Source organism: Osmia lignaria, chromosome 5 (genome assembly GCF_051020975.1).
Source record: "Osmia lignaria lignaria isolate PbOS001 chromosome 5, iyOsmLign1, whole genome shotgun sequence".
NCBI classification, from domain to species: Eukaryota; Metazoa; Arthropoda; class Insecta; order Hymenoptera; family Megachilidae; genus Osmia; species Osmia lignaria.
The window spans coordinates 5804130-5820567 of record NC_135036.1 but is presented as its reverse complement, the minus strand read 5'-3'; the positions used below and the strand labels follow the sequence as shown (position 1 = coordinate 5820567).

The 16438-nt window shown below is 34.4% G+C and overlaps 1 protein-coding gene across 2 annotated transcripts in view; it reads right to left on the bottom strand.

The window, feature by feature from the left end:
* The window catches only part of LOC117607866 (uncharacterized), a 36502-nt gene that overhangs the window by 16325 nt on the left and 3739 nt on the right, over positions 1-16438 (bottom strand). The window lies entirely within an intron of this gene.

The following is a 16438-nucleotide window of genomic DNA, read 5'->3' as shown; positions in this document are numbered from 1 at the left end:
GCATGCGGTGAGTCGCCTTTGTATCCTATACATGACGCATGCGGTGCGTCGCCTTTGTATCGTATACATGACGCATGCGGTGCGTCATCCTTGTATACAATACGAGACACATACGATACGTCCTTCGTTAGATCGTATCAATAGCACAAGACGCACAGGGTGCGTCGTCGGTGTTGAACACGCAAAGTTATGGCTCGTAATGAAGATAACGAGTTACGGAAGAGAACGTGCTCGTTCTGTGTTACGCAACAGGCCGTTATCGTAATTCCACTATCGTTTCAGTATTATTTTTTTTTTTTTCAGAAAAGTGATGTATACTTAAGCGCCAAGCTTCGATGATCGATCGGGATAACGACATTTCGAGAGAACCTCGACCAGTTCGTACCGTAGGCGGTGCTCTACATTTTCACCAAGGCTCCCGTTCAACGTCAGACTTTCCTGACACGTTCCTTGTCAGGTTTCCCGACTTTGCGTTATGTGATGCAATCACGCGCGGTACACGTTTCGCCTCCATCTCACGAGACGGATGATGAATGACACCAGCACTTCGTCACTTCACGTGCCCGATGTCTCCGGTTTCCTGATTAATTTCAACCGTTTCTCCGTAACCGAGGAGTTCAGTCGTAACCCTTTCGTTACAAGTGCGATACAAAGTGTGTGCGTATCGATGCAATATTTTTGGGGAGGCTGGAAATAGTCGTGCTCGAGGCTTCGCGTGTGTCAACGTTGAACCATCGAGTGGTGTTATTCGGTGTACGTTATAGATTTAAAAAAGAACTGTATTTAAATTTAAAAGATTCCAGTCAGAGAAAAAAAATTTTGATGCTTCCAAAGTTCATGCCTAGCTCCATGGAGCAGATTATAATTTTAAAAACTTTTTTACAAATTTTCTTTTGTTGCTTTTGAAACATATTTTCAGCTCGGGTAGTGCAAAATTAAAATTAGCAAAATAATAGCAAAGTGAGAGTTTGTCTTATATAATAAGGAATCTATAGCAGCGAATCTCCATGAGAAACACACCATCTTGTCATAAGATGAAATAACAGATCGTTTCACAGAAGTGTAATTGAACTGTTAGCAATTATTTGATTTACATAATTTACAGTATTTAACAATTATTTCAAGGAACTATATTAATTCTTGTTATTACTGCAATAAGTTTTGTATATTGGAACTAGTATCTCAAATAGCTTCGAGCTACAATGAGTCTGCTTGAAATGTAACTAATTAACAAGTATAATTTATAGATAACTGAACACTGAACTTTGGATTCCATAATCATCTAATTCATAAGGAGAATACGATTCCTCAGATATGGAACGTTTATATTCAAACTATCTTTCAATGATATAATAAATATTTATAATTTTCTATATTTTTATTTTAGTATCACATATGATGAACATATGATACTGCTAAAATAATAATCTACTACTGATATTTTTTTTTATTCCCCTCCCCTATATTGCAGACAATTTTTTATTATTCACATGTACGATTATTCAAATCATTTTAAATTTACAATAACACGTTATCACCGTCTACTTCTACCCATGATTTTACAAAATTTCCAATCACACAAGTTGCCTTGAATTCTGGTCTGTTCAAAGATTGTTCTCGGTACCGGCAAACCGGCTTCAAAGTTCATCATTACAATAAAATCACAATATTAATTAAGCAAAATCTTGATTCATTCAGTTTCATCGAATGGAAATTCAAACCTGCGAATCACGTAGAAAGGAGGACGTTTCTCAAACACCTTTCTCTAAATACGAGATGGTATTTAGACGACGGAGAATTATAGAAGAAAACACGGTAGTTCGAATAATTATTTGAATGAATCGACACTTCGCGTATATTGAACTTCATCGCCGAATTATATTCGAAGGTTGGAGAATGATAAGAAGGAACACAATGCCTCGCGCAATTATTTAAATAATACAATTATTGTTATAAATCATCGATGGTGACACTTCGCGAGTTCGATACATTTATCGCGATTCGAAGGGATGGAGGTTCAACCGGCGTCCAGCAGCATGGTTCCGCGTGTTCTTCGGACGAAGGGCGAAGCGAAATGGAGGAAACGGAAGTGAATGCCGTGCTGCTGTACGATACACTGGCGGTTGGCTTCGATTTTCCTGCGACTGTGCAGCTGAAACGATTTTACGTCGACCCCTGCCCACCCTCCTGCGCGCGCTTTCCACCCCCTCTCTACACCTATTCTTCATTCTTCCTTTGCATTTTTCTTTTTCTTTAATCGTTTTTCAGTCATTTAACTCAATATAATTTCATTCTTTTTCGTAGCTGTTGATCACTATACAACGATTGATTCTTCTTCTAAAAAAGTAGGAAATATAATATAATGTTTTTCTCGACTCTCGGTGGCGGACCCTGGAGAGAGTCACAATTCTAATTTAATTCTATACTTTATATTATTTTCATTCACTACATTTTACACTGTCTCTTTAAAAATTACTATTATTAGTTCCCTATTATTCATTCTATTTAATTATTATTATTATTCCAATACATAAAATTCTTGTTTAAAAATGATTTAATTTTAGGTTAATATTATAGTTTATATTATATTTTCTACTTTTTACTAAATTATACACGTTACCCTATTTCTTCAAATTTTATTTCATCCCTTCTGGTTTCTATTATTTTCCCTCAATTTTTTTCACCCCTTCTGGTCTCTGTTTTTCAATCTTCTAAAATTTAAAAAGAATAAATGATTTAATTCTCCAAATTTGTTTTTATATTCTCCAACCCCTTATCTTCAATTTCTCTGCATCTGCCATTCATCTTCGAGTTCACGTTTCCTTATCCTTCAGATTGTCCCGTATATCTTCCTATTATGCACGTCTCAACCCTTTCCCCAGTCATACGGCCGCCTTTTTAACCCCTACCACCCTCTCGGCCAACACCCCCGTCGCATGCGTGATTCCAACCCAATGCTCGTACTTCCTGTTTGCAGATCTGCGCAAGCCTGCGAGTCTTGTCGCCAGGCGAGTTGCTCGGCCCGTGTCTATGACCGAGGGTTGAATGTACAGGGTGGCTCAAGTGTCACGGCTCATCTTCAACCCCTTAACCGTATAATTATTTTCTCGCCAGAGGAACTGCCAACACGCCGTGATAATTAATGACAGTCTTGCTCGTCAGTTGGTAAAATTCAACATTTGCATGTTGAATTTAAATGGGGTGCAAATTGATGATTAAATATTGTAATTATTAAATTGATGAGCAAATTAATATTATAATTTTTGATAATGAAGAATTCTGTTTCACGATTTTATAGCGTGAGAAATTTATTCAAATAGGGTAGAGAAAAGTATTCGTTGAATTGCAAGGGTAGACTCTCGTTGACATCGAAGTTTCCCTGTAACATTATAATCGAATAACGCGGCCGCAGGGATAACGTTAAACGGATTATTGTTCTTTTACCTCGTTAAATCTTGACCGAAGGCACGCGACTTAAGCACAGGGGGGGTGAACTGATGGAATAATTTTGAAATTTTTCTCCTCTGATTCTATAAATTTACAGTATATAACAAAATAAAAATTATTGGCTAATAATTGCTGACGATTTTTCTCTATTTTGGAAATTGAATTATTTTGAAATTTTCCTGCTCCGTTTCTAATTTACAATATATAACAAAATAAAAATTCTTGACTAATCATTGCTGATGATTTTTCTCTATTTTGGAAATGGAATTATTTTAAAGAATTTTTCCCCTGATTATAGTTTACAGCATATAACAATATAAAAATTGTTGGTTAATAATTGCTGATGATTAGTGTTTTATTTTGCAAATGGAATTATTTTGAAATTTTTCTTCTCTGATTCTAATTTAAAATATATAACGAAATAAAAATTACTGATTAATAATGGTTGACGATCTTTCTCTATTTTATTATTATTAGGAATATTTGAATTTTTGAATCAGTCAGTCTTAGAATCTTAATGAACCTATGCATTTTTTAAAATTATCTCCTGTATCTAATTATTCATTTTACAAATTTCCATAAATCCACCACATTCATAATCGATGCATAATTGTTGCATACAATATGGTGATGATTATCGTGGATACGTGACGGTCTATAGAGAATTCTCATTTAGATCTGTTGTAATTAATTAGGCGTGGTATAGCCTGTTATGATAATTTCATTAAGTAATGTGATACAAGGAAACAGTTCATAATATCTATTAGTACTACTTAATTATCTGATTCAATATAGTCACATCATTAATGTTTCTCTAAGCAATTTCACCTAAACTAATAATTTTAAGTACATAATTCCACCTCGATGAGAACCTTCATCAAAGTTTGAAATGTTCAATTCGAATAAAATATCACTAAAATTTATGAAAGCAGAAAATCCTTCCATGAAAGATGGAACACATGGTGTTTCAATCTTTTTGTTCTGTATTTTATTTGATTTAAACTAAAAACGATGCAATGTAACAATGACAAATTCGAGTGCGCAGACGCTTTTCCATTTTTATCGACGATACGATTCTAGGTCGTAGATACAAATTCGAGGCTGCACCCGGCAACAGATTACAACCGAATCTATTTGTCACGTTTGATCGATCAATAATTTTTTTTTTTCTTTGTAAAACGAAAATAGTTTAGTGGTTTCGATGAATTGTAGCGGAGAAACAATGGCCATTGCCAAGCAATTTCCCGTTTTAATGAGTTCATCAAGTAAATTGGGTTTCGCTAATAATTAGATGGTTAATTCGTTTTTAAAATCAAACTGTGATTTAATATTTTGATAATGAAACTTCTGAAATTACTAACGAAGCTCTGTAATTCATATATTCCCGTTTGCAACTAACAAAATAATGAATTTTATTTTTTAATTTCAGAAATTAATTAATGCATTAACGAAGGTATATTTTGGAGAGGAAAAAACAATCTGTTGTATAAACATTTTGTTACACTTTTTTCACTTGCAAACAATTTTATCGAGATCCATCCGACATACGTCGATAAGCTGATTAAATATTAGCTAATTAAATATTTTTAAAAGTAAGTGGCGGATTAAATTTATTAGCATTATCAATGTAGAAATTTTTAATGGCAAGTATGTGTTACTAGTGAACATAAACATTCGTGTATTGATTATATTTTCTAGACTTTGGTTTTTTACAGATATTAATGATTTATTGATAATCAATACTAAAATAATTAAAACTCCTCAAAATCACAGCTTCCAAATTCGATTTAACTTTACTTTGAGGGACACAAAATTGTTCACCTTTATTTTGATAATCTAATAGTATTTAACGAATAGAATCAAAAATACCAGTTTTTATTTATTTAAATATTAGACTACAGAAGATGCATAAAATTGCAAACACCACAAACATAACAAAAGAAGATCTCAAAGTTAAAAATCCCCAAAATTATGAAACTTTATAAAAATATAGGGGATGATTAATGTTGTGTTTTTATTGAAAAAAGTTGTAACAATATTTCTCCCCTGTTATTGAAGGTGTATTGTATGTATCAGCGACTAGTTGGCGACTTTGTTCTGTAGCCGATCGTTCGAGCGCGCAACCGCACTTTCCTTTTCGTATACATATTCAACCCCTTTTCACCCCTTACGTTACGTCAACTGTATTGGCCAACGACGTCCCTTCTCGGTGAAATTTTAATCGGCGATTTCGGTTTCAAGAGACAAGACTACATTACTTTTTCACCACGGTACATTAAGCTGTCCATTAAAACATTTCTCGATGATTCAAATCTCAAAATCAGGGTTTTGATCGTCAGATTAAGGGTCATTAGATTACTTTTTTTTATGAAGAGACTAGGACGTCAGAATTATCTTTTTTTTCAATGTTTTTACAGAATCGAGATCACTTCTCCCCAATATTAAGTTTCACAATTCTAATTTAATTCTGTATTTCTATGAATTTTTGATGAAATTAAAATTATCCTTCATATATATGACACGCTTTCGTTTAAAAATTATATTTTTAACCTTGGGTTAATTTTAAAAATACACAGAAAAATAAATAATTTTTTAGAAATTTTCTAGATAGAAGAAATAACCCATTTTCACTATTCTCTAATTAATGTAATTAAACACCCCTTAGTCTTTATAAAATTAAATTTAATAATTAAAATAGTGATCATTTTATATCAAATAAAATTTGTAAAGGTAGATATACTCAATTTTGCTTTCGTGCAATTTTAATGATTTACTGAAATCTCAATCATCTGAAATCAAAGGGTTGCAGAAAACGGTATGGTATAATTAGAAGAAGGAAGTCCGGGCTGCCGAAGATCATGTTATATTATAACAAGAGTAACCAGTGAATATATTCAACGATGGACAGCTACCCGATATTGTACGAAGAGATAAGCTCGATAAATATAGATAAAACGACGTTCCTTTCCGTACATTTGGATGCGTGGGCATGTTACGTAAACGGTAACCCTGGCACAGGGACCTGAGGAGCTGGATATTCTGTCTGGCATTAACGCCATTATTGAATACGATTGTCACTAGAAACGATAGACAGGCCTAAGTGAATCATTGTTGCAAATAATATTAACGTTAGTAATTATCCGAAGAAGTTGTACATCTTGCGAGCCAAGTGGGCTGATGTCTACATTAGAAAGAATTAGATCTAATGATTTCCTTTAAATTAATTAATTAAAGGTGAATTATATTAAAAATTAAGTATAAGATAAATTTTCTTATACTGAAAAATCAATATAGATAAATTTTCAAAATTTCTAACAATGTTAATTAAAAATAGATAAATTTTTTTGTACTGAAAAATCAATATAGAAAATTTCCCAAATTTCTACCAATGCTAATTAAAAATTGTAGTAGAATGAAATCGAAGAAGATAAATTTTCTTGCACTGAAAAATCAATATAGAAAATTTCCAAAATTTCTACCAATGCTAATTAAAAATTTGAGTAAAATGAAATTAAAGAAGATAAATTTTCTTGTACTGAAAAATCAATATAGGAAACTTCCAAAATTTCTACCAACGCTAATTAAAAATTGTAGTAGAATGAAATTAAAGAAGATAAATTTTCTTGTACTGAAAAATCAATATAGGAAACTTCCAAAATTTCTACCAACGCTAATTAAAAATTGTAGTAGAATGAAATAGAAAAAAATGTACGAGTATACCCGTCTTGCCGAAGCCTTGGACTACATTTCATCTTAGTTTTCATTTCTGAACACCGATTAGCCTGAGTGAATGAGTTCCAAGCTGAGATAAGAAATTTTTCCACGGTGCAACGTAAATCGAATTAAACCGTGCGTAGCTTTAAATCGTTATCCCAATGTTACACAACGCGACAATTTTGTTGGAAACTGCATAATTAGACACGCTTCAGATACGAATTTGTATTTCGTGCCATTATCATTTATTTCAAGGGGAACGATACTACTTATCTAATTATTAATAATTCAACTAGGAACTTGAAACTCCAACCATTAAGAAGAAACATTAAACAAACGTTATTAAAATTGTTTATAGCAACAAAACAGAATATATTTATGTACGAAGAAAGAACATTGAACTCTGGAAAAGTTTTGAAGTTACGAAGGGTGAATAAGTTCAATGAAATAGAAAAGTAAGTGTAAACAGCAGAAAACAGAAGGCAAATAGAAAAATCGAATAAAATAAAAGGTACTTTATTTTCCCGCGGGGAGTAGAATTTATTTTACCAGTATACTCGACAAAGGATAAATTCGAAAAATCTGGAAGAATCGCTGTGATTTATTCAGATCCTATTTCAAAAATTTCAGGATTCTGCCAGCACGATCTAAAGAAGAAGCCTAGAGCAACGTGGGAATGCAGAAAAGAAAAGATGCTAGACGAGAATAACAGAGGGTTTGAGGGAGCTTAAAGTACCAGCAAATTCGCTGGTCGAATGTATAGGGTGTAATGAAAGTGCCTAAGGGATTTCTTTGGACGATCAATAATTTTTTGGGAATTTAATTCTTTGTTATAATAGAAAAATTACCAAGGGAGCGAAACTAACACCATTCCTCTACCCCTAACAATGCTGCAAATTTCAATCTCTTTATGAGGACTATAGTGATCCTACAAATTTTTAATTAATAAAATGATGTATTTAAAATTTTTTATAATTCTCTATTAGGAACTTTTGAGAAATTGCAAAAGAAATTCTTTTACCCTCACTGATCCACCATTACTTTTTATGGGGACCATAGTAATTCTATAAATTTGATACTATGGATAAAATTATGTATTTAAAAATTTATTTAATTCTCTATTATCAAATTTTGAAAAACTGAAAAAGAAATTCTTTCACCCTTACCGATCCACTAAAATGAGCTGTCCATTTGCCAAATCAGTTAACTTAAAAATAACAAAAATTAGGGAAATTAAAAAAATATACAGAGTTAAGTACCAATCAAGTGCTTTGACACTAAAATTTAAAAAAATTAAAAAGATGGAGTTAATCACTTTAGTCTGTGAACGGCTCAAATGGTACTTTCTTTTTCTATTGAAATACTAAATAGTTAGGAGAATTTGGTTCAGGAGGATATGTAGGGGTTCGAGAAGAACAGTTCGCATCATGATGTGTCGACAAAATCGATGAAAACGAAGCACGGAACTTCGTTGTCGGTCGTAGTCCCCACGGCTTTAGATGATCTTATAAGGGTGGCTGGCAGATACGTAGAACGAGCAGACATAAGTGATTTGGAACGTAGGACCATTATAGCATCGTCTAGGAACATTGTCGAAAACATTGGCCGCGAGTTTCTCCTCCCTCTCTGCTGTCGGCTAGCTAACTAGATTCGAATTCGTGACACCTTCGGCACGATTGTCGCACGATCACCTTGCCAAGTCAACCTTCTTTGTAGTTGACTCTGTTAGAAACTAACAACTAATTCGATTTATGTGACTAGAAGGATTGTTCTACTATTTTCATTAGGAGTTCATTGAGATGGTCCAAGAGACATAGATGTACTTACATAGGTTTCTTTAAGAAAAATGGCGATATAGGCGAAGGAAGCCCTATCGCTAGTATCGTGTAAACATTTACTCCAGAAATTTTTATTTAATAATTTATGAAACTGGTGGGGTCCTCTGGAAACCTGGTAGCTGGGTCAAGAATGACCCACCATTCGAGAATTAAAATTCTGTCTATTAGGGATGCCCTCGAGTTCCCTAGGTATACTGGCGTACACTCTAGGGATCCCTAGATACACCAGGGTACACTGCGATACACTTTAGGGATACTGGAGTACACTGAAATACATTCTAAGGTTCCCTAGATACACTGGAGTACATCCTAAGGTTCCCTATATACACTGGAGTACATTCTAGGGTTCCCTAGGAATTCTGGGAAACATCTAGGGTTCCCTAGGTATACTGGGAAACATCTGGGGTTCCCTGGATACATTGGGGTAGACTTTACGGTTCTCTAAGTGCACTAGGGTACAGTGGGGCACACTCTAGTGTTCCCTAGCTACACTGGGGTACACTCTGAGATACTCTAGATACACTGAGGTTCTCTAAGTACACGGTAGTGCAAGGAGGAGTCTAGAGAGAGTCCAGGGAGGGTCTAGGGACATTATAACACTCAAGTATTTTTACCTTTTCAGGTATCACAAATTGCATCCTTCTGCTAATATTAATATTAAAATGTATGTCAATGTCACATATTAATTTTGTAATAAGAATTGCTCGATAATTTGCAAAAAATAAATTACCAACGAAGCAATGAACTTGAAAAATGTATTATTTTTTTATGGAAAGAATACTTTGCGTTGTATTTTTTGTTAACACTTATAATCGCGGGTCAAGAAGGGTTAATTAAAGCCGGTCTACCGTCGAGTTTCCGGGCTCCAAGAATAAATAACCAAATCGATAATGTATCTCGTCGAGCTCCGCTCGGCTCAATCGATTCCTTTGCATGTGAAAAATTAAAGAAGATGGACGAGTTTCTCATGCACTTATTGCAAAGAAACATTCCGCTGTTCTGATTGGAATGACACATATTTTTCAGGTCATTGCAATTTCTTTTTTTTCTCTTTATTCTTCTGAAATTCTACCATTCCTTTTTATTATACCATAAAATGTATTTATCTAATAAATTGTGCAATCATTCCTGACAACGTAGGTTTACCCCTTAGCACCCCCTATTCGCTTCGAAAAATCCTTGGCTTGATTTAGTAAGGATTCTCATGATCACCTTCCAGAAACTCTATGATCAGGACTTTTTCACGGGTCCGAACCATGCTTTCTCGGAAAATATCCATCGAGTCCGACTGAAATAACAAATAACCATGAAACACCCCGAGGACATACGATACCCGAGATTGCACTCTGTTTTGGGAAACGTGAAAACCCTGTGGTCACAGAAAGTAATACGATCCCTTACAGGATCCCATATGGGCGAGAAAAAAAAAAGCGTGTTGTGACATCCTTTGACCATCGATCGGTGGGTAATAAATGGAAAAGGATCATGGTGCTCGGTTTTGGATTACAGATCTAATGGCCGATAATGGTGATCATTAAGCTTATTAACCGTCAACGGTGTCACAAATCACACGTGAAAATTGAATGGGACGAGTGAAGTCTGGGGAAATTGTTCTCGCATAGATACTGTCTTGATTAACTGGCGACACAGCTGAAGCTTAGACTGGCCAACGAATGTTTTCAAGTGAAATGTAGGATTAATTTTTCTATCATTCAATCTGTTCATTTTGATGCAAAGCATTTTTCAGTGGAAGACTGAAAATTTCCTTAATTAACTGCTTAAAACGGAGGCTACTTATGAATTAATTAAGCTGGAAATTAATTGTAAGTGGTTGATTTAATAAAAATAATTACTACTATTTGCTTGATATTTTAGGAAATGGATGTAATATTAATTCTTAAACAGCGGAGCCTGGGTGAATCGTGACCCGAACGAAAATATTAACCTAAAGTTAAATATATCATTTTTAAACTAAAGAATATCTTTCAAAGGAACCGTGTAAAATTTGGAAAATGAAAATAATATGAAATAGAAAATTAAATTAAAATTGAGACTCTCTTCATGGTCCGCCTCGGACAGCTTCAGATAGCGGACCGGGAAGAGAGCTCCAATTATTTGGGATTGCTGGTAAGCTGACTCGGGGGTGGGATCACGGAATATTCATGGGTGCCTCCAGCTTGTTTTGCCGACTCCCTCCGACTCCCTCCCCCCCATAAGTCATCGTCAAAAAAAAAAAAAAAAATTATTCGCAACCTGGGTCTGATCAGCTCAAAAAGACATCTCATTTCATGTTTTAACGTTTCAAACGAAAGGGTTTCATGTATTGCAAGAATAATTTTTAAAGAAAATGAAAATTATATGAAATACAAAATTATATTCAGATTGTGTCTCTCTCTATGGTCCGCCGTCTGAGGTTTAATGGGAAATTCGAATCAGCGAGCGGTAAGTATTGTGTTAATGGATCCATTCATACCTGGCACCGATACATTAATCGTTCGCGGAAAGGAATTCGAACAGGCAAGAAAATCACACCGCTATTTTCGGTGACAGGCATCGCCGAAATATTTGGAAGAAGCATTACTAAACTGTGCTCAATGAACTCAATGGACCAACCCTTTCGTTGGCAGATGCACAGGACAACGATAGAACATTGCCAACTAATTTCTCGCGCAATCGTTCAGCTCTGGTTACGATTTCTCGAACAATGAATAACGCATTGAATAATTATCGGCTATCAACGTGTTAAGAAATCAACTGTTCACTGACGCGACGTTTCGAGTTTTGTATAAAATCAAGCAATTAACCCTTCGTCGACTTCATTAGTGTAACTCGTTGATTAATTAAACGTATCAAATTTACTTAGATCTATTTTTCAAATAAAACGACACCATCTGACCTGAATACAAATATTATCATTTAATTCACAGTTTAACATAAGCTCTATTTTTATCGTTTGCTCTCTCGAATGCGACTGCTTTTTTCCTCACACTCCGTCATTTTAAAGGAAAATCACTTCCCATTGCCTTTCTACAGAAATTCAACCTACGCGTATTATAAACCCAAATAAGCGACTAAGAAAACACAAAAGATTATCGCAAATGCGTCGTACAATAACGTGAAAGAAGGTTACGTATATAAGCGAACGTAACAACATCAGCAATAAATAATGAAAAGAAATAAAAATCTAGCCATTATTAATTTCACAAACGACTCTTCCGTGAATCACTTTCGCGTTCATGTAACAGATTTCCGAGAAATCGCATACCAGAATGAAAATCCTACTTCATTAAAACCTGATCGGATAATTTATGTAGAATATTTCATAGCTGAAGTAATTGAGATATTTAACACTTTGCACATATTTGATATATTTCAGAGTACTTAAAGAGGATGCATGTCGTTTTTGTATTATACGACAGAATTTAATAAAATTTTCAGTGGTACAGGATTTTTTTAAAATGAATTTCTATAATACGAAAACAGTTTCTTAATTTAAAGCTATACATCTCTTCATTAAAGAAAGAATTATGCATTGGAAAATTAATATGTGTGATATTTGGAATACCAGTACTCAATGTGACAAACACTAAACAATACCTGTACTCAATATGTTTAATATTCCAATTATACTCTTCTCAAACAGATTAATATATTGAATACCGGTACTCAGCGTATAGGGCGCGCTTAAATACCGGTACTCAATATTTTAACTATTGGAAAATTTCAAGAAATTTCTTCTACTATAATCTACGAACGATGTTATGTTGTTTGATAACTATAAAAGGACGTTATCGCGGTTTCCGCCACCTTGCCTCGAAAGGTTAAAGAACTTTTGACAATTTGCCAAATGTAGCATCGCCGGACTTGCGCTTCTCTCGGCGCTACCCTTTTGTACTTTTCTGTTTGCATAGCTTCGACGTCTAATTTCAATTCAGATATTGCTCTTCCATTGCTGCTTGGAGCATCACGTTTCAAACGGTGAGCTGGTTCTATCAAGTATCCGTCTCGAATTTGATTCAACAGAACATTAATTAAAATTTCAACGAGTCGATAAAATAACGATTTCCTTGAGAATGTTTACATAATACTAACTCCGAAAATTTTATCGCGTTTACATAATATCAAATGACTGATGATGCGGCTGGCTGAAGATTTCGCAAGTTGGCAAAAATGTCGCGCGATGGAAAAGAAAAATTGGTTCGTCCACCCCGCACGGGATTCCCTGTTCGCGTGTCGCTCGAAAAGTTAAGTATAAACGTCTCGTGACGGTCGAATCATTCGAATGCGGAAAGGTCGAGCATGTGATGTGGGCCTCGTGGTCACTCACTTGCTATTCATAACTTGAACTCGAGGTGGTTCGTTCCGCGCGCAGTTTTCAGACGCGTCGCGTCGCCTAGCGTCGGTTCAGACATGTGAGTGCGCTCAGATACGCGTTGCATTCCCACGTGCAACGGCTTTAACCTTTTACAATGGTGAACATCGCCGTTTTTCAACGACAACATAGAAATATGTTGAATTTTTAACCCGGCGATTGAAAAATGTAACATAAAGTGTGTACTTCAATTTTCAAAAATAATTCTTTTTGAATGCAATGAAAATTAAATGAAAAATTAAACGAGCCTATAGATTGAACAATGCTAAACTATTCTGTGGATTAAGTCGTCGTTACGTGACTATTACTTTTTTACTTTCCTACTTTTGCGCGCAACCGCAAATCACTGCATAACTTTTATACGATTGTCTCGTTGATTTTCAATGGAATACATAACACTGTCTAAGTTGGCATAGTTTATACGATAAAAAGAAGCACACATTTACAAACTTCTTTTACAAACGGTAAAATATATCTGACACTTTCTTGTTTACTAAATGTTATCTACATATGACGATTTCTTCAAGAATTTCTTCCATTTCTTATCAACTTTATCAAACAGTTAAATATGTGAAAAAATCTGCTTAGAAAATAAATAAATTAATTCTGTGATTACAAATTTATGTTACACTGCGAATATTATAAAACAGTCGCATGATTCAATTTGTAATTTCAACAACTTCACACGACTCGTCTAATTTCTGAACAATTAACGGATTTTAAGGTGAACAGTCTCACACGTATCATGATTCGGTTTTACCTAACTTGGTTACACCAAATTGGCTTAACGAAATTAAATGCTATTCGATATCAGCTCGAAATTCATTGATTGTCATCGATAATTTCAATCAGATATCAGTTCTAACGATAATAGAATTCATAGCTTCACTGTACTGCATTAAATTTAATTATATTTGATTTTCTTCTATTTTCTACTGCTGTGCTATTTTTCCTAAGAAAATGTATTCTCTCCACCACCTTATCCATTCACCTATTCGGCCGAAATGAAACGGAGTCGTCACGATAAGAGACGATCCAGCTAGTCACCGTATTAAATCTTTTCACACAACGAAACACACGCAACTGTACACGCGATGTACCAACACTTCTATTCGAGCAGACACACGTAACGCATGCAAAGCCACGCTTTATTACTCGTGGCTCCCCAAGCTTGTTACGTAATCCGCGGGAACGTCGAGAAGGTCTACGATCTGCAACCACGTGCCACGCTGATGCATAAATGCAGTCTCTTCGAAGAAAAAATAATGCTTTCTTTTTTTCAAACAAAATCAATACACGATCGCGAAATTATTCCTCGAACAGCAGGATTGTTTGTGTTCAGTGAAAACATGATCATGGTCATCGTTTACGTGATTACATTCGGTATTGTGTGTACGGAAGAAAAGGTGTAAGTTGATTCTACGAAGAAGTTACGACTGCGAATTATTTAGTGGATTGAGTACCAGTATTTGATGATCTGTGTTCGAAATACCGCGAATGTGTAATCTTCCAAGTGATTTGGTGGTCGGAGTACCGGTACTCGGGAAGTTGATTGGCCAGAATACTGGTACTCAAGGCGCTTAATATTTTGTACTACCGATGCTCAAAGTGTCAATGGCTCGAGTACCGGTATTTAATACTGTATTGCTTGTAAACAGGCATTTTTAGTATTTGAAAATTTTCAAAACTGTCGTTAAAATATAGGATTCTTCTATTATTCTTTATTATTTCTATTATAGTATATTATAATAATTCTATTATAGATCCAAGTGTTGCTACTGTACTGTTATTATTTATCATTCGTTTATTGCTATTCTTAACATGAAAACCACTAACGAGTGAACTTAAACTAACAATCATCCACCGCTTTATTATCAGTTTTACGATGGAACGTGTTTAAATGAAAAAAAGAGGTTGTTACTGTTTCCAGCACATCGTGCTTATTCGTCTGACTATTCGAGAATCGATAGCGAAGTGTGAAGCGAGACTCGACGGTTACGTAACAAGCAATGTGGCCCAACTTTAAACGCACGTGTGTTCACGCATATTCATCCTCATTCCTTCTGCTTTGTCAATGTTATACTTAGCATCTCTACACATGCACAAGCAACCTTACACACATACCAAAAGTTCATCACGGTCTAAACTCATATTCAAATTTTCAAATATGTCATTTTTCTCACGTCTAGACCTCCATGTGTACCTTTATCTCTCGTGTAGACGCTTAATTTTATTTTAGATGCACACTTTCAATACAAAATCATATTATAAAACAATTTTGAACAAATGGAATTTTCATCTTTGAGTATTATAACACAGATTACTAATTTTTTAATTAAACATTAAATTAAACATTAATTTCCATTATTTTATTTTTGTACATTTAACATGTTTTTGAGTATTGATTGATAATATGATTTTCTTTATGGAGACGCATATGGTGCGTCATTGATTAAATTGATATGACGCACCTAGTGTGGCATTTTATTTGAATGCTTATTTTTATTAAATATGGTTTCTAAACCCACCTAATACGAAAATGTAAATTATATTCTAAAATTAAAGTAATATACTGTTCGATGGAAGAACTTAAGTAGAAGAAAGGAACGTATTCTTCCGCGGCAAGTAGTACAAGTCAACTATTGACGCTACTTATGGGGAGTCACAGGAAACACCATGAGCAAATACACAAAAATCAATGAATCTCCATAACTAATTTAAGAAATTTGTTTACTATTTCATGCTCTAAATTGATCACAACGTTATCATTGGTTTATCAACGATTTTTCAGAGCTCGTTTAATCCCAGTTAAGTCTAGTCAATTTATTGAATTCAGATTGTATGAACAATTCAGTGAATTGATTAATAACACTCAGAGAACGCGTGGACATTCATACAATTCCATTTATGGAAGGCAGACACGAACAAAGGAGAAACTAAATGTATATTAAACGCGAAATAATATTTCTGTATAAAATATCAAGTTCACAGGTAATTTGTCATATTTTTCAATAAAAGTCTGTGAAAATTGAACATCAAAAATTTATGAAAATTAACATCCTCTTTT